The 25,687-nt window shown below is 39.2% G+C and overlaps 1 protein-coding gene across 8 annotated transcripts in view; it reads right to left on the reverse strand.

Moving 5' to 3' along the window:
• PAK5 (p21 (RAC1) activated kinase 5) overlaps positions 1–25,687 on the reverse strand; it is a 278,705-nt gene that overhangs the window by 189,741 nt on the left and 63,277 nt on the right. For 2 of the 8 annotated variants that reach the window (XM_041733440.1, XM_041733437.1), the window contains one exon: positions 6,337–6,517. The exons of the other annotated variants lie outside the window; for them this stretch is intronic. The gene's annotated coding sequence lies outside the window, so the exon portion shown is untranslated. The remainder of the gene's footprint in view (positions 1–6,336; positions 6,518–25,687) is intronic. 8 annotated transcript variants of the gene reach the window in all.

Here is a 25,687-nt window from a genome sequence, read left to right on the forward strand (position 1 = left end):
TATACTTCATTAATTATTAGTAACACCTGATGTTAGGTAACACCCATGCTCCTTTGTGGAACATGCTAGACAGTGTCTGCTCTTTAATAAACATTTTAAAGGGGAAGCTCCTAAGTCCCTGAAGTCTGAAGAAGGCTGAGAAATGATCAGATGTGACTAAATTCAGGGTTTTAAGATGGGGAGATTATCCTGAATTAGCCATCACATTAGGGGGTGGGAGTGGGCAGAGGGAGAGAAAGACACAGAGGAGAGGACAATGTGAAGAGAGAGATTTGAAGACTGGAGTGATGTGGGCACAAGTCAAAAAGTACTGGCAGTCACCAGAAGCTAGAAGAGGCAAGGGACAAGTCTTCAGGAGAGAGTGTGTCCCTAGTGATACTTCTATTTCAACCCATTGATAGTGATTTCAGATGTCTGGCCTTCTAAACTGTGAGAGAACAGATCTCTGCTGTTTTCAGCCAACAAGTTTGTGGTAATTGGTTAGAGCAATCATAGGAAACTAATGGTACATATTCTAAAAATGCCCTAAAGTGGTTCATTAAATAAAAAAACCTGAGAAAACAATATGGGTTCTTCTGGGACAAATGACTTTTGTTATTAGCTCACTTAACTGGCAACACTGGCCTGTGCTCTAAAGTCTGTGGTCTATAAGAGCTAGGCTATGTAGGAGCTAAACCATGTAAGCTCATTACAAGCAGGGGCTTTTCTGATTACACTGGCATCCTCTCTGTACATGCCCACTTCATGGGCATTCAAAATATGTACAATGATTGGGTTAAAGAAATATGAACAAATTAAGAGTTTGGCGGAAAAAAAAAAATCAGGTTCATGCTGGTGGACCAGATGGATAGACAGAGGTGGATTATGGATTGTACAGAAGACTGGAAGACCATTTTGGCTATCTCCCTGATGACAAGCGATATTCTGGCAGCACTCGTTCCCCCTTATGAGGGCCATGTGGTAGGATGACAGTCCTGAATGATGTTCCATACAAGTTCAAAGTTATCTCTGTTGTGACTGAGGCCTCTGCTGATCCTGCGTTTAGGTTCAGCAGTTGGTACACCCACAGCACTCAACATTGGTTCTTATTTTGTTTCCATGTCATGCTCAATATCAACTTTTACTGTCCATGTTTGTGATTTAAGCAAAATAAGTTCATTCTGACTAAGATGTGAAGCCTCTTGGGGGATGCACAGTTTATTTGCCTATGATGGGAGTTACTAAAGAAGTTCCAACAGCAGGTGAATGGGTGTAGAGAGGAAAATTCCCAACTGAGGAAGCTTTGTTCCTGTCAAGTCAGGTTTTCTGATACATCCTGAGTACTTGATTTGAAATGAAGTCATCCCTAGTCAAAAGTAAGCAGAACATACATTACATAAAGCTAACTATAAGTAAAATTAATTATCTGACACTTGGGGTTATTCATTCTTTTTCTTCTTTCAATTTCAGAGATTAATAGAAAGCTGTCAGTATAGTTATTTCTTATTAAATTGCCATCTTAGTAAATTGCCATTGCCTTAGTTAAAGGCTTAAAATGGTGCACTTATCTTTTTATATGTCATTTTTCACTGTGAATGACACTACATAAAAAAGCACTTTTCACTTTTATTATATAAAATACATATGACATCTCACATGCCTATTAGAAGATGGACTACAACATAGGGTACTCAGTTTCTCTGTAAGATGAAAAATCCCACAAGAAGGAAAGAACCTTTTACAGCTGTTAAATTTAGCTGACATTAGATGGTCAATTTAATAGCTATAACTCATCTTGGCTAATGGACTACAAAACAATCAACCTAATATAGTAGTTTAGTTAATGCAATATTCTGGGTGCCTCTGATTATTTTCACCCATTAATTTTAGACTCTTACACAGTGCTTTTTCTGAATGACAAGGTACACAGGAATCTCCTTTTGAGATACAGGCTCTGGCTTTTAGGTCTGGGAGAGGGGCCAACAATCTGCATTTTACCAAACTCCAGGTGATATCAATGCTGCTGCTTACCAGAATACATCTTGAATAATAGGGTTTTAAATGAATAGAAAACCAGAAAAGTAAAAAAAAAAAAAAAAAAAAAAAAAAAAAAAAGAAAAGAAAAGAAAAAGAAAAAAAAGAAAGAAAACCAGAAAAGTGATCTAACCCTGCTGACATCCTCAAAATATGAAAAGAAAAAATAAAAGGAGGAAGTGTTCATATAAAAACCACAAGAAAAAAGAAACCGTTAATCTAATTTATATACTATTTTCTCATTAATTGTTGCCCCAGCACCACCCACCCGCCATAGACATGAGTGATGAGAAGAATGTCTCCATCATAAAAGCAAGGTTGTAAAATGACTAACAGCAAACCCAACATTAATAAAAAGTGTTTCAACAACTTTTCCATCTCCCATGTAGAGAATAAGATCTCCTCTGGTAATGATATTCCAAAGACTGTTATTATTCTTAAGGTGTCCCAGGATCCCCCTTTTAGGCTGGTAGATCTAAGGCAGCCTTTGCCCTGCCCCATACACCTTTGACACATGCTTCATAGAGGGTCACCTAGCTCCACGGAGGGTACCTAGTGGTATAGGTCTTGGAAGTACATCTTATCTATTTCAACTAAGTCCCTGCCCAGACTTCTCAGTATTCGGAAATGGCACAGACATCTCTTGAGCTGGACTGAAAAAGCCAATAGAGACAAATGTCTGATTTTTTCTTTATATACTTCTCACATTGATGTATAACTTACTACAGTAAGTCTTAAGTGTAAGACTTGACGAATATTGACACTCAATATTTGTACACTCAAGCAACACCCAGACCCACATCGAACACAGCACTGTCCAATAGGAATTTCTACAATGATAGAAAAGTTCTGTAAAGAAATATAATTCTGTACTGCCCCATTCATTAGCTATTGTCCACCATGTCACTGAGCACATCAAATGTGGCCAGTACTGCTGAGGAATTTAACTTGTAACTTTATTTAAATTACATTTAAATAGCCACAGTGGCTACTGGCTGCCATATTGCATAGCACAGACCTAGAACATTTTCAGCAGCTCAAAGTTTCTTGTGCCTTCTTCCTGACAAGATTCTCCAAACACAACCCCTCTTTTTTAAAAATTGAATTATGGTTAATTTCAGATGTACATAACCACTCTTCTAACCTCCAATATAATACCACAGGTGAATTTTGGCTGTTTCTAGTTTAATAATGATAAAAAATATTTTTAATTTTTAGATCTGGTGCTTTATTTGAAAGAATGATGGGTAAATATTAGAAAATAACTCTTTATTAACAAAAAAGCCAATGTCTTACTTTACTATTATCATTATTTTTATCTATAAATACTCCTCCAGGGGCAAAAGTTTTGGTTTTTGTTTTAGTTTTTTGAGAGAGAGAGAGGAGGCATGAAAGCAGGGCTGGGAGGGGGAGGCGGAGGGGGAGAAAATCTTAAACAGGCTCCATGCTCAGCATGGAACCAGATATAGGGCATAATCTCATGACCCTGAGATCAAGACCTGAGCCGAAATCAAGAGTCAGACATTTAACCCACTGAGCCATCAGGTGCCCTGGGGCAAATAGTTTTTTTTTTTTTTAAATCTCTTAAGAGCTACCAATTCATACATACACACACGCACACATATTTGAGGTAAAAATGTTAACAATCAACTTACCCAATATTTATTTAAGATACTATGTAGACCTTTCTAATGGGCTATAATTCTTATTAAAAACAGCCTTGAGCATTCACCATATCTGGTATTTGAAACATATACAACCATTTTTCTCTCTTTTCCTGCTTATAAGGTTGGAAAAATCCTGATGATCATGATTATCTCAGATGTTTCTGTAAACTCAACAAAATCCAGAGTACTGTTTTGCATTTAGCACTTGTCCAAAGTTCGCTTATAAAAAGAGGATAATAGGGTCTTAAAATAAGTACTTGAGGGCAGCCTGGATGGCTCAGTGGTTTAGCACTGCCTTCGGCCAGGGCATGATCCTGGAAACCTGGGATGGAGTCCCATGTCAGGCTCCCTGCATGGAGCCTGCTTCTCCCTCTGCCTGTGTCTCTGTCTCTCTGTCTCTCTCTCTCTCTCTCTCACTCTCATGGAAAAATAAAAAGTCTTAAAAAAATAAGTACTTGATTTAAATATTTGTTTTGAAATGAACATTAATGTAAAATCGTATTTTGCTGTTCCACAGGTTGATGTAATCACTAGTTATTGTTTTTTGTCGTATCTATTATCACTCAATTACTGCTGCTACTCAAAGTGGCCAGTATACAAACTTTTTGTTATGATCAATGACAAGATAAGGAACTTGCACAAGGATACAAATCAAATCACTGTTTCCTTCAAGAAGTTCTTATGCAAAACATCAGCTGGACTGAACAGTGTACTGAATGATGTTCTGGCAGAAATTTCACATTTCACTGTTTAACCAGTCATAGTATGCAGACAGCACAGGTCTGTGGACCAGACTTTGAGTACCAGTGCCTTAGACTATAAATTCTTTTTTTTAATTTTTAAGAAAGATTTTATTTATTCATGAGAGGCCCAGAGAGAGAGGCAGAGACATAGGCAGAGGGAGAAGCAGGGTCCCTGCAGGGAGCCTGATGCAGGACTCCATCTCAGGACCCCAGGATCATGATCCAAGCCAAAGACAGATGCTCAACTACTGAGCCACCCAGGTGTCCCCTTAGACTATAAATTCTTAAGAGCTGTTTTGCAAAGAGGAATTACACAAACATTATTCAGTTCTTACTCTCTAGTGCTTCATAATTCTTGGTTTTAGCAAGTTTCCAATAAAATATTTTAAATAGTTATCGAGCCACATAGATCTTCAAGTATTAAATATATATTAATCTTTATAAGCTTCTGCTCAAACTTTTTACCAAAGGTAATTACTCTCTTTGTGGCAGCAGCAAACGTTTGCCTCCCTGATATCTCCTAAAACATAAAATGAGAATGATCAGACTCCACAGAAAATTGTTAAATAGACTAATTCTATTTAATGAAACTATTTTCAGAAGAAAGTGACATCTTTTTCAAGAGTGAAGCATAACATTGACTTAAAGTGTCCTAATTTTAAAATTATGGTTATGATTTAATTAATAAAGAACCTAGAAACCAATGAAACCAAACTTTTAAATCTTCCCAAATAAAATTCTCAATATTTGGGTGGTACTTGGCCACACTAACATATAATTGTGTTTACCATATAAGGGGCAATATATTTAATGAAATATAACTAATTACTGCCTCATAAGCATTATTAATTAGAGGGAGCTGGTCATGGCTCTTATGTATAAGCAACAAAAAGTGACCCTGTTTTACTAAAGAGTAAAAGAATTTATCAAAAGGATAGTAATAGGAAACATGTAACATTGCTGTAAAGCCTGAGGAAAGAACCAAGGAGAGGCAAAGGAGCCTAACATGGACCATGGCTTGAATTCCAGTCTGCCCAGTGAGGGCATGTATGTGTTGTCTCATAATTTGTAATGCCACCAGCATCTGCACTAATCATTGTTCCTCCCGGCCCTATGACCCCAACTGCCACCACTTCCACCAAGAAAATGAATTCTTTCCTGCTCTGCTTTCCTCATAGTCTAGGCCATGTTTATCTGATCACCTAAACCCAAACCTAAGCCACATGCAGATGCCCTCGCTGCAAAGGAGGCTGGGAAACTAAGTGTCTGGCTTCTCTGGCATCAACAGACTCCAAAAGGAAGGAATTCTCCCAGCTAGAAAAGGGATTGTGGATATTTGGCAGTCATCCTGAATTACAAATGTACACTGCAATGTGTTTCCAAACTATTCATGCTAAGAGAGGAAATGACTAATTACCAAGGTATAGATGTGAATCATTACTAACATATAGAGGACCTATAAAAAGGTCCTCTGGCATCTTCAAAGTGCCAGGTGTGTCTCATTCAAAATGTAGTTTCTGTGACTCAAAGCATTTTAGCATAAACACTTCAAGACGGGATGACCTAGGGAGAGGCTGTGTAATATACCACTTCCTCCTCCATCTCTCCCTCTCACAGTGGATTTCCCAAGGCCATCATCTAATTAACAACCATAAACCCTCCTGCAACACAACTGCCTATCAAATGTCTGGCTTCTTCATTAACTTGCATCTCTTTCTTCATCTCTTCTGATTAGCAGCTGATCAAAGCAAATCAAAAGCACCTGATACTCATTTTTCATGATGGAGAGATTTCATTTCTCTCTGAAGCACGAATAAAATTCAATTTCAGAGAGCTCTCTTCTCCTTTTGGAAAACCAGGCTCTGACTACTGAGGCCTTTATCTGACAAAGACTCCTCTCTGAAAATGTTTACCTGTGTTGTATTAAGCAAGGTACTAATATGTTTCTTCTGTAAATGTCATCACTATATATATGCAGCATCAGATGCATCCACTTGTAATTCTTTGGACCATCCCAATTCTATTTCCAAAATAAAAGATCATTTGTCATGATCAATCTTTGTGATGTGTCACTGGGTATGTTGCCATAAAAATCTGGAAAATAAAACACATTTTAAAAGGAAGGTTACAAGTATTACTTAATTTTATTATTTAGTAAAACTTTCATGTAAGGTTTGCTCTGTAGGAAATCAATGAACATTTAATAAGTGACTACTATATACAGTGATGTGTAAAATCAGATACTGTCTTTGACTTTACGAAGCACACATTTTGGTGGAAGAGATAAGTAATAAACATGTAAATTAACAAATCAAACAGGATTATCAAGAAAGTACACAAAGCAATATGATGGAAAGTAATCAGAAGAATCCTATTTGACCCAGGTGGCTGAGGATGTGGGTACAAGAAGAAAGAAGTCCTATGAAAAGCTGGAAAGGAATACAGCAGGGGGAAGGTCCAGTGATTACAAAGTCCCTGAGACAGAATGGGTATGACATGCTCCAGGACTTCATAGGAGGCAAAGAAGGTTGCAGCTGGATCGAAGCCAGGTCACTATGGGATATTTTGGGCCAAGGAAAAGAGTACAGATTGTTCTATGGGTGACAAGAGGCAAGAATTGATTTATATTTTTAAAAGGTCACCATGCTTGATGTGTGGAAAACAGATTAGAGATAGCCCAAAGTGGAGGTAGGGAGGTAGGTCAGGGAGTTATTGTGGTCAGACAGGTGAGATGGTGGCTTGGATCAGTTGCGGTGAGAGACGAATTTTTAAAGTATTTTAGTGAGGGGTGCCTGGGTGGCTCAGTCGGTTAAGCATTCAACTCTTGATTTTGGTTCAGGTCATGATCTCAGTGTCATGGGATCAAGCCCCATCCCACTTAAGATTCCCTCTTTCCCTCTGCCCCTCCCCCATGCTCACACATGCTCTCTGTAAAAAATATTTTAGTGTTGAATAAATAATGATTACTGACTGTTAAATCAGGGAATCAGCATGCAGCAGACTGCAAAAATAACCACCAATTAATTCATCCTGTTGTCACAGGACCCTGCACCTCCTCCTGCCAGGAGATGGAATCTATTTCATCACCCCATGAATCAGGGCTTGGACATGTAACTTGCTTCTGCCAATTGAATGAGGCAGAAGCAACACCCTAGCCAATTCTAAGGCAAGGTTTCAAAAAGTTTTGTAGCTTCTACTCTTTTCTAGAACCTTGTTGCTACTATGAAAACATGCTAAGACTAGCCTTCTGGAATAGGAAATATTGCACGGAAAAAGGCCTTTGGGGGGCACCTGGGTGGCTCAGTGGTTGAGCATCTGCCTTTGGCTCAGGACATGATCCCAGGTCCTGGGATCAAGTCCCTCATTGGGCTCTGCCGCAGGGAGCCTACTCCTCCCTCTGCCTCTGTCTCTTTCTCTCTCTTTCATGAATAAATAATCCAAAAAAAGGAAAAAGGCCCTTGGCATCCCGAAATCCCAAACCATGGATCAGCCAAACCCAAGCTGATCTCCACCTGACCACCCCCCACAGAAGCCAACCAGCAGAACACAACCAAATCCAGCCTAGAACTGCATAACTACCCAGAACACCCACAGACCAATGAGCTAAATAAAAGCTCATTATTTCAAATCAGTAAGTTTTGAGGTATAGTGTATTACCCAGCAAAAAATGTACTGTTACAATGGAAAAGCCAAGAATCGGGTATAATGTTGACACTACATAATTTATGTAAGTACAGCAACTGACTCAAGAAAGTTTGGTGACACTTTCTTATTCTTTGGGCAGGCCTAAGGTAATATTTACTATAATCAGAGAAAGGTTACGTGACTCAAGCATATATATCTTTGGAGGGTGGCTTTATATTAAGATATATGACCAATTGGGAAAGTGATGAGAAATTCCTATTCTTTAAATTTCACATTAACTAATAATGCCAAGTAAGAATGCAGGAGTTTACTTATCACATTTCACAGAATATTTTTTAATTCTAGGTGTCAATTAACATAGTCATCTACCTCTTATTTTACTAAGGACATTTTACATACTCACTTAACTGCTTCTCCTAACCCTTTTATGAAAGGTGATACTCCACAAGAGAAATTCCAATGAAACAATTTTATGACAAGCATTCCACATTTTTTTGTAGTTTTCTAAGACCTTTAAAAACATCATCCTAGGGGATCCCTGGGTGGCGCAGCGGTTTGGCGCCTGCCTTTGGCCCAGGGCGCGATCCTGGAGACCCGGGATCGAATCCCACGTCAGGCTCCCAGTGCATGGAGCCTGCTTCTCCCTCTGCCTGTGTCTCTGCCTCTCTCTCTCTCTCTCTCTCTCTCTATCATAAATAAATAAAAAAAATTAAAAAAAATATTTAAAAAAAAAAAAAAAAAAAAAAAAAAAACATCATCCCAAACAGGTACTCACCTACAGGCTATTGTAGAAGAGGGATCATGACAGGACAACAGAGGTGAGCACTCAGACCATAATTTGCCCTTGTGTTCAAGGTTACTTAAACTTCTGCCCCACAATTTACTTATCTACAAATACAGAATATGATTTATGGCCACCCCAACTCTGACACTATATAACCAAAAGAGAACAACTCCATTTATTAGGTTCTCTTGGCATGGTCTACCCAGCATAATGTCTAGAAAATAGATATGTTTAGTGTTTGATCTTTTCTATCAATATTCATGTGGGACCCAACATAGTCACCAAAGAAAATTGCCAGTTATGTCATGAAGTCTTAGAATGTTGTCTCAGTTTAATCCCACCATTGATTCAAGTAAAATGAACAAAAGGGATTAAGGAAAAGTTAGATTTTCATTAACTTTCACAACTTAAGGGTATGTGGGGTGTGAGAGAGCACAGAACCATCTGCTGGTGGGGGAATGAGCACATAAAAACAATGACATCCTTTGGATACCCTCTCAGCATGACTCAAGTTCTAGCCAAAGAAGTTTTAATAACATGCTTGACAATGCTTTCATGTCGTTTCATTTTTCTATTAACAACTGTCCTATCACCAATATATTATCTAAAAGGTTTATTTTATATTTAAACACATTTTAGTATGTGTTTAGAGGGAGTAACTAAGTCATCAGGACTACCATAAAAAGGGAAAATCTTTAGTCTGTAATGAAGACATAATCAAGAGCAAAACTCAAAGAAGGAACAATAGCAGTTATGATATTAGTATCCAGGTACAGGAAATTTTGAGAATGCTGGCATCACTGAGTATGAGTAGTTTGACATTCTGGAGTATTGAGTTTTCTCTAAGTGAGAGTTTTACCATCATGTACCAGTACTTCTCTCATGTTAGCCATAAATTCTGAGAAGCACTGCGCAGTGAAGGCCTCCCTACACTACAACTGGGAACTCTCATGAGGTAGACCTTTCCCATGTAGATCACAGTTGACCCAGGCCTCAGTTGGAAATGGTTGTTCACACTCTCGTTTGGAGCTATTCTAATGGAATTTGATATTCATGGGTTGTTTCCCTATTGTCATAGATGGTTTTCTTCCTATAGAGATGTGATCCTCACCATCAGCCTGATAGCTCTACAAGACTGATTTTTGGATAACTCAGGTTTCAATATATAACCAGCAGGGATGCCATAAGGACAAAGCAGGAAAAAAAAGAAAAAACAGAGGTCTTACTATACTGAACATGTCAGTGGGAAGTGTTGTTAATATTTAAGAAAGTAGTCTGGTACAGAGGAAGACCTGCAGACCCTGGAGTCAGACAGAAAAGTCTGAACTTTTGTCATGCCTCAGATCAAGTTATTTAACAATTTTTGCCTCAGTTTCCCTCTATGTGAAATCAGAGTAAGAATATATGCCTTACAGGGTAGCCTGGTTGGCTCTGTCAGTTGAACTTCATATTCTTGGCTTAGGTTCAGGTCATGATCTCATGGATCATGTGATAGAGCTACATATTAGGCTCTGTGCTTATCAGGGAGTGGCTAGAAAATTCACTCCTTCTGCCCCTCCCCCCACTCACACACATGCTATCCCTCTCTCAAATAAATCTTTAAAAAAAATATATCCTTCATAAGATACTGCGAAATAACATATTATAAATGAACCCCCAGATAAAAGAATAATAGGAATGTATAAGGTCTGTGTAATAACAAAAATGAGTGGTTTCAGATTCATCTAACAGTATCACATCATGGTTACCAGTCAGCTTTTCTGTGCTTTTCTTGCCTTTCCACTCATTACATGATGCTACCACAGCTCCAAGCACCAGGTTCTTATATGACTTCATTCAAAGCAGGAAGAAAAGGTGTTGGGAGTTTCCCTTTACCCACCTACTTTATAAGGGACAAATCTTTCCCAGAAAGTTCACCTCCCTAAAGACCTCCAATCAGGGCCACTACATGGCATTTTTTAGCTTCTTAAAGTTAGGATGATGATAGTAGGATACTGCCATCAAAGAAGAAGTTTAGGAGAAAGGCTTCGTAGAGAAGCAGGCAACCAACAATTTCTATCACCCTAAATGGAATAGCTAAAAACAGTTACCAGCAAATAAGTATGGGCATTAAGTAAAAAATGATAAACGTTAGTTCCTTTTGTTATAATTATGCCAACTTCCCCTCCACCTGTAGTAAATCTTACCATTGATGCTAAGCAGCCTCCATTTCCCACTGGTAAGAGTTCCCCAGCCTCCTCTCTGGGAATCACCATTGCCCCCAGTCATGGTCTCTTGGTGAAAGTGAATGCTTCCCTCTGCTACTGAAAGACAGTAGGCTACATCTTTTCTCATACTTTCTGGGTGGAACCACAGGGGGGCATGTGCCTTAAGCAGGACCATTTTATACCTCTGAAGACTTTGCATTTTCAGTTTGTGACACAATGGCAGTGAGTGGATTGCTAAGGAAGCAGTGAAAGCAGCAGCAAGAGGGGCAGGCCTGCTGGCCTTCCTATTCCTGCGGTGTCAGGCTTTCCATGTTCCCTATGTTGCATCAGCCTCTAGATGTTTCTCAGACCTTTTGTGGACCAGTGCACCTATCCCCAACTGCTATCAGCTTACAACTGCCTCTTTTTCCAAAGAACTGCCCTTGACACACAACTAGCCCCTCTCCAGGAGATGCCTGGGAACAGTAATTTGCTAGATCCAGCTCATACTGGCTCATAAGAGCTTGTCGTGCACGCTTTGGCTCACCTTTCTCCCCAGCTTGACATCCAGTATCGTCACCCTGGTAGCCTAAAAGTAGTGATGATAAGAGTATGGATATCATGGAAACTGGACAATTCTCTAAATCTATTTCTCCCCTCCTCCAGAGAGCTACTTCACCAGGACATGGCTGCCTGGGAGGCTATGCTCCTTCTAGAAGCAATCCATAGCCAATGACAGAGGAGCACAAGACGCTGGCACTATACCAGGATGTGGAACTATTTATTCTCTGATGAAAAGCTCCAGAGCTCCTTGTGGAAGCCAGCTCAAGCTAGACTTCACCTGAACCCTCATTTTTTGCTTCCCTTCCTCAGGGAAACTTCTGTTTTCCTCACTCCCTTACAATTTTCTCCATAAAGCATTCCCTCCATAAGTCATGTGTACAAAAATCTCCATCTCAGGTTCTAGAAACCCCAACCTAAGTTATCCTTGTTGTACCCTTTGGCTCCTGACTGTCTGCAAAGCCTGAGGCTCAGGCCTTCTATCAATTCTCTTAATCCTTCTCTTTCTAGGAAGTCTTCTTTTGCTTAAGGTAGCCAGCATCCTTTTCTATTTTGCTCACAACCATTGAAAAACTTAGCAGATATATAGAAAGGAATCCAACCTGCTACCTTTGTCTATTGGGAAATGACTTTTAAAGAAGCTTCAGAAAGTGATACATCCTGGAAAATGAGATCTATGAAAACAAAACAGATGATCTCCAATACTGAATCCACTGACCCAGTCTGATGTGTTAAAGATATTTAAAAGTAAATGCAATCTTTTCGATTAGAGTTACATTAGCTAGATTGCAGTAGCCAAATGAAATGCCCACGCCCATTAAAGACAATTATTATGTAATAAAACATTCTATTATGCTCAGCCTGTTAAATCCTACTGAAGGAATCTTCCTAGCATAACTCCAGAAATACCCTGCATATGTAATCAGCTGCAGTAAAACCTTTCCAAGTGCCAATGCTTTAGTTATCATTTTTTCTTTAGCATCTGAAACCTTAAAAGTCGATTATGCTTGAAAACATCTTTAAATTATTAAAAGCTTTCACATTTCACCCAACGAATAAAATGACCTTAATTAATAGAGAAACCATAGCCTTGTTCACATTAGCAACTCAAATACCTCTTAGGGCTCAACTGGAAATATGGAAATACAAAGTCTTTGACCTGCCCTGCTGGCAGCTACTTTTCAAAGTCCTCTAAGGTTTAGGTCAGAAAGATGGCACAAAAGTGATTCAGCCATGCATCTGACAGCCCAGGGAAAGCAAGATACTTGAATCCCCATAGACTAGGCACAAATGGATGCAAAATTTGGCAGTGTAAATGTCCTCCTAAACAGACTTACTGAAACTCATTTTACAGTATAGGTGAATCCCTAAAAGTTCCCTGTAAATTAGTTCAAAGAATCTAAACCAGGGCTCTAAGTAAAAGGAACTGCAAGGTGACAAGTTCTGAAAATACTCTTTTAAGAGGATTTTAAATAACCACTATCCAACTTATTATTACGTATGATACTTGAGTTTTACACATGGCATTTGATTTAAATAAGATAAAGCTTAGTAACACCCTGTAAAAACCATTTGCTAAGACCTGTTCCTTTTAACAAAGTATGGACTTTGGGTGATTATGGATGTGTCACTGCAGGTTCACTAACTGTAACAAACGTACACTCTAGTGAGGGAGGTTGATGGTGGGGAGACTGCGCATATGAGGGGGTAGAAGGTTCATACACATCTCTGCACCATCCTCTTAATTTTGCTGTGAACCAGGGGTGCCTTGGTGACTCAGTCAGTTAAGCATCTGCCTTCAGCTGGGTCATGATCCAGGGTCCTGAATTCCTTTCCCCTCACCATTGGACTCCCTGCTAAGCAGGGAGTCTGCTTCTCCTTCTGCCCCTCCCCCTGCTCAGGCTCTTTCCCTCTCTCTTTTTAGCTCTCGCTCTCTCAAATCTTAAAAAAAAATTTGCTGTGAACCTAAAACTACTCTAAAATTCTAATGACTTAAAAAAAAACCCACCCAAAAAACAAAACAAGGACTCCGTTCTTCATGGAACTTATTTATATAGTATTCTGTTTCCTTACCAAACGGTAAGCTCCATGAAGGCAGGCCTTTTATCTCTTCACTGAAAGGCCACATGGCCTAACTTATGCATGGCCCAAAGAAGGTGTTCCACAAATATTTGGCTGGTGGAGGGAGAAAGCAAAAGGTAAATGAGCACCAATTTTTACTAGTAAAATTCTACACTGATATATTAACGAGAACAGTAGCATTAAAAATGTTAATTGTCAAAGACATTAAAAATGTTAAAGTTTTCAAAATGTTGATAAATCAAAATACTTCTGTAAAATAAACAGAAGACTGCATTTCCTAGGGTTTGTATCTTGAGAAATCAGAGGGATATAATCCAGTTGAGAAAGTAAATCATTAGTTGGGCCAAAAAACTCAATTTAAGTATTTGGCTCCCTGGTGTACTGAGTAGAATTAATTTTGGGGGTTGCTTAGAGAATAACTGACACATTACCCCCAAATGCAGTAAAAAGTGAGTCAAGCACCAATCCATTCCCCTAGAAATGCACTATTCAACACAGTAGCCACTAGCCCCATGTGAGCACTAGAAAAGTAATTAGTGTGAACTGAGATGTAAGCTATGCTGTCAAGGTAAAATGCATGCCAAATTTCAAAGATTTGGGGCAAAAAAATAACATATCTCAATAATATTTATATTGTCTACAGGTTGAAATAAGGTTTTGGATGTACAAGCCTAAAATCTATATTAAAATAATTTCACCAGGGTTACTTACCTGGCTCTTAGAAAATTCAAAATTACGTAGGTAACTCACATTAATGGCTCCATTCAACTTTTTTGGACATTGCTGCACTAAGGAATGTCCTGCCTCTGTGTAGTGACAAATCCTTACTACAAATCCATGGAACTTTCTGTCCAGAGAGCTTCTATCAGGCTGAAGCAAGATGGGAATTTCAAATAAAGACTCTGGAAGCCACCTTCAACCAGTGGCAGAAAGTGAGCTGAATAAATATACCAGTTTTCTTGCTTTTTCATTTGGGACAATTCAGAGGCATGTTCTACCTGTTTCATTGAAACCTCCAGCAGGACTGAGTACCAGTTGCTCATAGGGGCAACTCATTTGATAACATATCTTCACTGAATTATTTCCCTTCCCTAACTTCTACTCATCCAGATATTTCCTGGGATTCTTTCCCAAGAAATTATACTTATGTTAAAATCTGTATCTGGATGAACACAAACCTCAGCAATACAGAAGACACAACAAACCTTTTAGACACATTCCCATACCTTTTAATCTGCCCAGGAGTTCCAAATTCAACCCTTCATAAGCCTAACTCATTTTACGTGCAAGTGTAGTAATAATCTTCTCCTACAACACTTATTGTCCTGCTTTATCCAAGACAAGATTTAAAAAATACGAATATGAAACAAAAACATAAACATTAAATTTCAACAAATCTAATATGGAATTGTTTTTATCCTAGATATTTTATTGATTTCCACTCAACTCACTCATTAAGATTTTTATAGCTCTGTTCTCTTTGATTCTGTTTGGAAAGTTCTGACTTTTGGGAGATACAAAGTTCAGAAATGCTGAGATTCAACAAAGAGTTTTGTCATACTTCAACATAGATCTGGTAGGTCAGGTACCCCATCATTCCCCCCCCCCCCATAAAATGGCCTTATTTCAAGAACTGTGTAAGTGAACAATAGACTTATAAAACAAACCTTCCACATTCTAGGTCTTCCAAGAGCATTCTTACCACCCAGTTCTACTGATTTCCTTTACGCTGGTCTGTTGTTAAACATTTATTTGAAGTCCTTTCCTCTTCTCTCTAAATACCTTGGTTACTCAGGTACTAACAAAAGTAAATATGTACATTTGCTGCTCTTGGTATATAAACATGATTCTTTGAGGAGGAGGAGTTTGCTTCAAAAATTATGCTGCCCTGGAAACTACTTCCAAGTCTTAATTTGGACTGCAGACTCTCTTATTCGTTCCTACAAGAGCAAATATACATACGCAATAGCCTTCTAGAACAATGAAGAACTGTTCACGCACAGTTTTTTCTTGGGGCAGCCTTAGCTGGGAATAAGGGTCGTTGCTAGTCATTTATCTGAAAATCTGAGGTGTGAAGTTCTTCCTAGCCTTACACTTTATGTTGGAACTCACTACATTAATAGAAACACAGAATCTTTTTGGGGTTTTCTGCAGCAGCCACCCTAGAATCCAACATTTTAAAGCTCCCCTAACATAGGGGCTAACACATTAGCATGGAAAGGAGTTGGCTTAAACACACAAATATATTTTCTCATCTACTGAAAACCAGTAGATCTGTCTCTCTCCCCACAGGCCAAGCCTGTGAACCAAAAGTGATTCCTCCTCTCCTACCCACATCCACCAAGGGCTAACTCAATTCTCACCTCCTTCAATCTCAGAGTGCTGGGAAGCATGTACTTTAGGCAGTAGTATGCTCAGGCCAGCTGGCACAGGACAGTGACAGCCGGCTGTCCCAGCTCCATTCCAGTGACATCATTGTTGGTTAGCCTGAAATTGGCCACAGTGGGAGTATTACTATCACCAAAATTAGCCAATGGTACAATCCAGGACTACCTCCCCAACCCCTGCACAGCAGTTAGCTAACATTTACCAGCACACTACTAAATTTGGGGAATTAAAAACAACAGAGAAGTTTCTCCTGCCCACTCAGGAGAAACCCCCTCCACAATAAGGGCAAGAAACGCCTCAGTCCAGTCAACAGGCTCCCTTATCCACGAATTGTCTTTGACATTTGCTCAGGGGACATGTCTAAGGAAAAGAAAGGCAGCAAAGCTTTTATCAACATAGAAACAGGTTCTAGGACTGAGTTTAGTTCAACATCTGCTTTCCAAAAGGGTTTGAACGCTTTGTGATTCTAGACACAACAGAGTCCCTTGAGGAGTTATATACTAATGTAATCTTTGTTCAGTTCCTTAAGAACTCTTAATGAGAAAGAAGGAGCCATTAGATGAAGAAACTCAAATGAGGAAGATCTCACTTACCATGTCCCACAATGTAACAAGAAAATTTTTTTTTAATCTTAAGTATATAGTAGTTATGCTAGATGCTGCAAAATCTAGCTTTGCCTCTTTATATTACTCTTTTCAATAATGCCATGTTTTAAGGAAATTACTTTGTAGCACATTTCCATTTGTAAAAACCTATTTCTTATCACATCTTATAGATAAGTGTTTATTCACTTGAGTTTCTCACAACAACTCTTGTTTGCAGGGTAAACAAACATGATTTTCATGACTTTCTTCAGAGAAGTGTAAAGTCATATGTCTGTTGTCTCACACCTATTGGAAATCTAAGGTTCTTAGACTTCACAGAATTACCCAGAGAGAGCTTGTTAAAACACACCTTTCTGAGCCCCACTCCCAGGGTTTTGAGTCAGTAGGTGGGGCCCAGAGCTAGCATCTCTAATAAGCCCCCAGGTGCTGCTGCTGCTGCTGCTGCTGCTGCTGCTGCTGCGGGCTTATGGACCTCAATTTGAGTAACTGCTCTCCACAATGCCGCACCTGGAGTGCAGATGATGCCCACTGAACAACACCCAGAAAGGAGTACCATGCATATGACTTCCATGAACCCCATAATTAGTGCTGTCATAATATTTACTCAGACACAGCTGGGAATGATACCCTGCAGGCAGAAGTACAATGTTGCCTGGTGACAGAATGCTATTGGGTCCTGGAGAAGAGGATCTTATAAAACACCAAGAGACTACTTTAAGCTCCACATCTAAGGTTACATGCAGGTCATAATATACACCAACCATGTTATTCTCTATTCAACATCTATCTATGAGCCATTTCATCAAATAAAAACTTTTAGGTAAGTGCACAACTCCATATTGTGTCCCTCTGCCCTCATTTTATCCAGGGCTTGTACTGAAAGGTATTTAAATATTTGTAATTAAATCTAACAGTGTGGATGCCTTTCCCACGTGGTTTTAGGAGAAGCTGTGGCAGCCAGAGTGTTCCAGCCCTATGAGACATATTTACCACAAATAATGCTTTGTTCTCAATGTATTTCAAAAAGTAGAACCAAACCAAACAAAAACAAAAACTAAATTAAAAAAGGGAAGGTTAAAAAGCTCATTTCAGACTTTTAAGGCAATGACAAAATAATGAAAACATCTTAAAACATCATCATTTGTTTCTCCATGCTATTCACAAGAAGGTCCAGGATTGAGGCTTTAACGATTACCTTGAACAACCAAAAAAAATGACTCTTGTTTTCAGTTCTGAGCAAAACTATCCCACACAAATCTGCTGTTCTCCCATTTGGATTTGGACTCATAAAAGGCATGGTATCAATATTGCTTCTACAAATCCATCAACCTCTTTCTCACAGAATGCTCCCAGAAGTTCCCAGCACAGAATTTCAAGTTTTTTTATTTTAGAGAAAATACATATTTATCTGAATTCTGCTTCTTTTTGAAGTTCATCATCTGTATCGGTTCAACTGACATTGATACTCTTCTCACAAAATTACAGGGCCTGTTGTAAAAAGACAGTTTATTCATTTAGCACCAGATTATGCTAACTCATTTTCCTCACAACGTAATCATATCAAGTATCACCAGTGTTATTCAAGAATTAAACAAGGTCCCCCCCGCCCCCGCTGCCAATTGTGGGTAATACCACAATTTAAACTGACAAAAGTGATAAAGGGGAAATTATCTCTAGTTTTACTCTTCCTGATGTCATTGTTTCTTATAGAAAACTAATCCTCATTTCCAGTCATGATGCCATATTAATCCGAACACATGACATTTTCTCTGGGTGGGCTCTTACCCTTGTTCCACAGATATTCAGGGTAAGGTGTTGATTGCTAAGAATCCTTCCTCTTAAAGTTCAGTTCTTACCAGATAAGTATAGGTTAAACATAGTGGAGTTGATCCCATTAAGATTTGGCCCAAATATTAGAGAATGAATTGAGTTGTGAAACTTCAGAATAAATGGGAGCAACAGTATTTTCTTAATTCTTTTTATTTTGAAAAATTTCATAACCATAGAAAAGTTGCAAGAGTAGAAGATCCAGGCTTATATAATCTTCACCTACGTGAGCCAAAAGTTAAAAAGTTGCCATATTTGCCTTTTCTTCCCATTTGTCTCCCTATCTCTACATTTGTGTGTGCTGTTACACAATTACACATACTTATGTATATAAATATATACATATCCTTTTAGGGGAATCATTTGAAAGCTATTTGTATATATGACACTTCACTCATGAATATTCAGCACATTTCTCCTAAGACCAAAGTCATTCTCCCATGTAACCACAATATACTGATCGAATTTGGAAATTTAACATTGATACAATATTATCTATTATTTAGTCTGTAATCTAAATCTCCACATTGTCCCAATAACGTCCTTTATAGCTTCACTTTTTCAGAATCCAATCCAAAACCACACACTGCATATGATCACAATGATTCTTGAGATGCCTTTAATCTATATCAATATGTTGGCTTTGTGGCACTGACTTTTATACATATATTTTTTTTTAATTAAGTAGGCTCCACACCCAGCACGGAGCCCAACATAGGGCTTGAACTTACAACCCTGAGATTGAGACCCGGGCCAAGACAGAGTCAGACGCTTAACAGACTGAGCCACCTGGGTGTCCCTCTGACATGGACATTCATTGTAACTGAATTTTTTCAAGGATGGTCCTCAATTTAGTCCACCCAATTTTACCCTCATGATTACCTTAAATTTTGGCATGAATTCTGCATAAATGATGTTACATCCTTCCTCAATGCATCTTATGGGGCACATAGTTTCACTGTGACACACTACTGACAATATTAAATTTGATCACTTGGAAAAGGCAATGTCTTACTCAGTCTCTCCATTTTAATTGTACTTTCCCCCATTGTAAGTAATAAATAATCTGTGGATGACACTTTTAAGACTATATGAATATTTCCCTTGCCAAACAACCTTTAACCCAGTGGTTTTAACAACCGCTGATGACTTGCCTAGATGACTATGGTATTTACAAAATAAGTATTATGCCTCAAGCATTCTATACACTGGAGAGAGAGTCCAACACAAATGCCTGTTACTTGTATATAGAAAATATTCCGGGGCAGCCTGGGTAGCTCAACAGTTTAGTGCCTGCCTTCAGACCAGGGCATGATCCCGGAGACCCAGGATCGAGTCCCACATCAGGCTTCCTGCATGGAGCCTGCTTCTCCCTCTGCCTGTGTCTCTGCCCCCGCCCCCTCTCTTTCTCTCTCTCTCTCTCTCTCTCTCTCTCTCTGGCTCTCATGAATAAATAAATAAATAATCTAAAAAAAAGAAAACGTTCCTTACAATTGATCCTACTATTGTTTAATAGTTTCTTCTCTCTTCTATTTTCTGAGAAAATGCATTACTAGTGGATAATTCTGTGAGTTCAGCTTCAGCTATTTTCTTAAATAACTCAGACAAATTCAAGAATGGAAATAAACATAAAGGTTTTAAAGTAAGCCTTAACAAGCAAAACCAAAACGAATGGCCCTATGTAGACATTCTCTGTGGCAGACAGAATTTACAGTGCATCAAATATCCCATATGTCCTCCCAAAGGGACCAGATAACCAGTTCTAGCCAATGACCTCTGAGGGGAAGTAATAAGTCACATCTGAACAGAAGCTCTTCCTACAAATCCATGCATAGCCATTGCCTCTCTCCCTTGCTCAGCAATGACCTTGGGGCCTGAGTGTTGAAATGAGGAGTCCTAACCCAGGAGTCATCCAGGCCACTGAATCATGGCATTGAGAACAGCAGCTCTGGAGGGTTGCTTAACTACAGAGGATGGGGCATGAGTAAGAAACAACCTATGTGTTGAGCTGCTGTATTTTGGGTTATAACCACAGCATAAATCTAGTCTATCCTAACATCTTTAAAAGCCAGTTTTCACCAACAGTCAGAATTTTACAAGAACAACCTTTGGAAGAGAATGGTGTTTTATTAATTTATCCATGATAATAACTCAATCATTAATGTGAAAACACTAGTTACCTACAGAAGAAACTTCTCCACTCTTCCCCTGTCCTCTTTTTTTCTGGCAGAGCCAAACTTTAATGAACAAAAATGAGACCTAGTGGTATTAGAAGCTGGCCTGTACTAGTTTAGGAGAGCTGCTTTGTAAGCTGGTTGATGTAACATTGGTACCTTGATATTGGCTACGGTGGAAGCATTTACATCAAAGCAACTGGCAAATGCTACAAGTCAGCCCCACTTCTCAAATCTTCATACAGAGAGGGCTGGTTGAAGATTTAATGGCACATGACTGGCTACTTTCTTTCTCTGGTTCTGCCGCAAATAGGAGATGGACATATGACTCAATATTTACCAATAAAGCTTAAAAGGAAATAGAATACAGAACATCAAGAAAGACTTGTCTCCCTACTAAAAATGAAACAGTTGGTGCACCTGGGTGGTTTAATCAGTTAAGTGTCTGCCTTTGGCTCAGGTCATGATCCCAGGGTCCTAGGATCAAGTCCCATATTGGGCTCCCTGTTCAACAGAGAGCCTGCTTCTTTCTCTCCCTCTGCTGCTCCCTTGCTTGTGCTGTCAAATAAATAAGTAAAATATTTAAAGATAAATAAATAATAAAAATGAAATAGTCTATACAGTATATCCAAAAGAAATACAGGCATACAACCAAGAAATATGTACTAGAATGTTCATTGCAGCACTACTCACAACAAAACTGGTTACTATTCAAATACTCATCAACAGAATAGACAATAGAGTACTATAAAGCAATGAAAGCAATTTACAACTGTACACAAAAAAAATTCCTGTGAATCTCACAAACACAATGAGTGAAAAAGGCAACACAAGACAGTACATAGTATGTGGTTCTATTTAAAGTTCAAAACAGGCAAATTTATCTGTACTGTTAGGAATTTAATATTATACAACCAGTTACAATTGGAGAATGTAGAAATGGAAAAAGGGCTTATGAGAGACTTCTTGGGTGCTAATTATCATCTGTTTCTTGATCTGAGTGTTGTATATCAGATGTGTTTAGTTTGTGAAAAGATAACAAGCTGTATATTTAGGATACACACACTTTTCTGCATGAATAATATACTTCAATAAAATAATTGTTTTAAGAGAGAAAGAGAAGCGACAAGAGAGAAAAAAGAGATGGGACAGACTTTATTTCTCCTTCTTACATTAAGACATGGCTATGTGAGACCTGGATGTCCAGAACTATGGCCGCCACCTTAACATCCTGTGGGTAGCAAAGCTGGATCACTAACGACAAGGTTGAATCACTGCACCAATCTTAGAAGTTCCTCTGGATCTCTTGTTTTGGAAATAATATCATTGTTTTTTAGCCTAGGATAAGTATGTTATCAAAATTATTGATTCTGATTTTAGATGAAGGCAGCCTTTGGTATTCGATAAGGAATGTTTGTTGTCATGACTGCAAAGCAGAATGATTAACCTATATAAGTTAATCATTTTCAACACTGTATCAAACAATCAAATGGGCTGTCTTAGTCCATGAGGGCTGCTGTAATAAAATATCACAGACTGGGTGGGATACAAACAACAGATTTATTACTCATAGTTCTGACGCCTAGGAAGCCCAAGATCAAGTCACCAGCATGGTCATGTTTTGGAGAGGGCCCTCTTCCTGGTTCATAAACTGGCATCTTCTCACAGTATCCTCACATGGTGGAAAGCACTGGAGATCTCTCCGGAGCCTCTTTTATAAAGGCACGAATCCCATTTATGAGGGCTTCACCCTCATGATTTAGCACCTTGCAAAGGCCCCACCTCCTAATACTATCACTTTTGGGGGTCATGATGTCAACATATGACTTTTGGGGACACATTCAGACCATAGCAAAGGTTTTCCTGATAATTCTGGGTTTTTTTAAATTGGGTTCCCTAAGTTACATTCACTCACCTGTCAACTCCAATGTAAATGGAATTCATTAAAAAATATTTATTCTGTAATATCAGAATTTCCTCACCTCTGTCACCTATTTCCTTCCCATTGCCCTTTTATTTTCTTCAGCATATCTTTGTCTCCAAAATCATATTTGTCTGTAGGTTTCTCTTCTGGAACATAAGCTCTATATAAGAATAAACAAGAATAGAGAGCGATTTTCCATTTGGTTTGACCTGACCTCTCTGATGTCTGAAACTGTGCCTGGCACAGTATGGACAATCAGTAAGTGCTTTTTTAAAAAAAATGAATGAAGAAGGAGCCCACATTTCCAGGCAATATTCAAGCTTTCCACTGGATACCACCTGTCTAATTCTGGATTTCCCTCTTCTGCAACCCCTTCAGTCCCCCAGATGCTTCACCTTACTTCTTCCTGCCACACAGTTACCAGGCAGGTCTTGTGGCACTGGGGTCTGTCTGTCCTACCTGTTCCTGGGATTCAAGGGGACATCTTGTCACCTGGCTTTGTTCTAACCATTGTCTGTGGGTTTCCAGCTTTGCTATCTAATTGCCCCGTGTTTGTAAGAGGATTGTAAAATATAATAAACTATGCCTTCCAGACTACTGACACTTACCCAGAATTCCCTCTATCTGCAATTTTTAAACATTTTCAAAATAATCCAGTGACAAGCATGCCTTTTAACAAATCAAGAAAAGAGAGCTATACCTTATTAGGCCTGAGCCTCTGACTAATCAGAAGCACAGCATAACAAATGTAGCACAATTACCATTTGTTAGATGAGTGAAAATACAGGCAGACAGGGCATGACTTGAACCACGGCATGAATACACTAACACTGAAGCAGGACATATCTCCAAGTGTGTGAATATGAAGCTTACCTTTCTCATCAACAGTATGGCAAATCTTGCCTGAGAAGTCTGCCCATGGAATAAAACATTCCATCAAAATACAAGGCAGAGATTCTAGTAATTGGTCTGTATCCCTGCCAGTCTGCATCAATACACAGGTATCCCAGTGACATGCTCTACCTCTCAGCTATCAGTGCTAAAAATACTTCTTTGCTAAAACTGCTACAGGGTGAAGACTTTGACTTTGACATAATCTAACAGATTGGGCTATAGCTCTTCCCCTTTTCCTAACTTTCAATGACGCTCTGGACTCTTCCCCTCAAAATTGAATCTGACAGTTGCAAACCAAAGAGATTGAAGAGAACAAATGGTCTCCAAGCTTTCCTTCAAGCCCAGTTACACAAACTTAATGTGCCTTCAGCTCAGCTGCAGGCTAGAGAGAGCACATCCAAGGTACAGAGTAAATTGAAATGCTTCAACAAAGGTGATGGAATGGAATGGTTTCACTTTTCTCTAAAATATTTAGCTGCTTTTTCTCTGTTTTAAACTACCAACCAGCCATTCCCCCATGTGATGTAGTCTCTGGAATGGAGATGAAATATTTCTAAAGAGATAAGCTCTTTAAAAACTAAAAATGGGGGGATCCCTGGGTGGCGCAGCGGTTTGGCGCCTGCCTTTGGCCCGATCCTGGAGACCCGGGATCGAGTCCCACGTCGGGCTCCCGGTGCATGGAGCCTGCTTCTCCCTCTGCCTGTGTCTCTGCCTCTCTCTCTCTCTCTCTCTCTCTCTCATAAATAAATAAAAATTTTAAAAAAACTAAAAATGGTACAAAGAAATCAGTAGTAGCTGATGAAAGATTACAGAATGGGGAGACCGTGGAATGATGTTATTACAGAAATGTGTGAATGATTCTACTGAGGAATTTGGTCTTAAAGAGGATCACAAAATGGAGTGATAGCTGGAAATTCCAGAAATTCTTTTTAAAAGGGAAAAGTATACATATATGTGGGTGATACAGAAAGGTAAACCCAATGATCCGGGAGAGAGGGAAGAGTTGTGAGAACAAGCAAGAAAGCATGGCACTCCACTTCCTAAGTGGAGGGTGTGACCCTGATCCTGGCAGGAGCACTCAGTTCATTCAGAGAAAAGGGAACAAAGGCAGAGACCATGGGTGCAGAGGGAAGGTCTGTAGTGTGATGGTGGGGGTGAGGGGACATTCTATTCACAGAGGCTGCTGTTTTCTTCATGAAACAAGAAAAGTATCAGTGGAAATGAGACAGAAGAGAAGTGCAAATGAGACAGAAGAGAAGATATGGAACAATTACCTAAGCCAACAAGAGACTAAATGGATGTGGGAAATATGATCAGACTACCCAGCCACTCAAAGGGCCCCTGAGTGGTTTGTAGCCATGAATAGAAAGGGAAACCAGCCAACACAGTGGTAGATTTTTCTCCAGCTGTGTTTAGATGGGCAAGTATAGGCAATGAGTCAAGAGTTAAAAGGAATCAGGGCTAGACTTTGGCCAGGTGAAAAGGAGAAAGGGGCAATATGTGCCACACATAGGCAAGGGAGTAGTTATTATGTCGGGGACTAGAATCTGAGCTGGAACATGGCAGAGATAAATGGGATGAGGGGGATGAGGAATGGTGTAAAGGTGGTAGCATCAGTGGATTCCAGGTCACAGAGGGACTGAAGAATTATTGGAATGGAGCCACTACAGGGAACAAGGTCTCTCAAGAGAGTATCCTCACTGCCACACAGGACTTTCATATTAGCATAAATGGAGAAGCAAGGGGTCAAGGATAAACAGTGGAGATAGTCCCCTATTGCTTGAGTCTGCTGTGGGAACATAAAGCTCAGACTAGAGCAGTGAGGGAAAGGTAAAACTGTCCCGTAAGAAGACATGAGAAAAGGACAGGGGAGAACTCCTAGGCATAAACATATACCTGAAAAAACATGTTCCTCTCTAAGATTGTAGATATAAAAAAGATAACAGAAATAAAAACATCCTTGAAGCAGGATTTCCATGTGGTAGTCATGGTAGTGACCCTTTTCCTGGAGCCTTGCCATCTCCCCAGGATTCATAAAACTAGAGACTGCTGCTGTTGGAAAGCTCCTTAGAATTTTTCTAACCAAACCCATTTTACAGATGGGTAAATAAGACCCACATAGATGGGGGGCACATAAAAGCCACATAGATATAACACAGACATCTTGACTCAGTTTTTAAAAGGAAGCGTCTTT

Source organism: Vulpes lagopus, chromosome 18 (genome assembly GCF_018345385.1).
Source record: "Vulpes lagopus strain Blue_001 chromosome 18, ASM1834538v1, whole genome shotgun sequence".
Taxonomy (NCBI): domain Eukaryota; kingdom Metazoa; phylum Chordata; class Mammalia; order Carnivora; family Canidae; genus Vulpes; species Vulpes lagopus.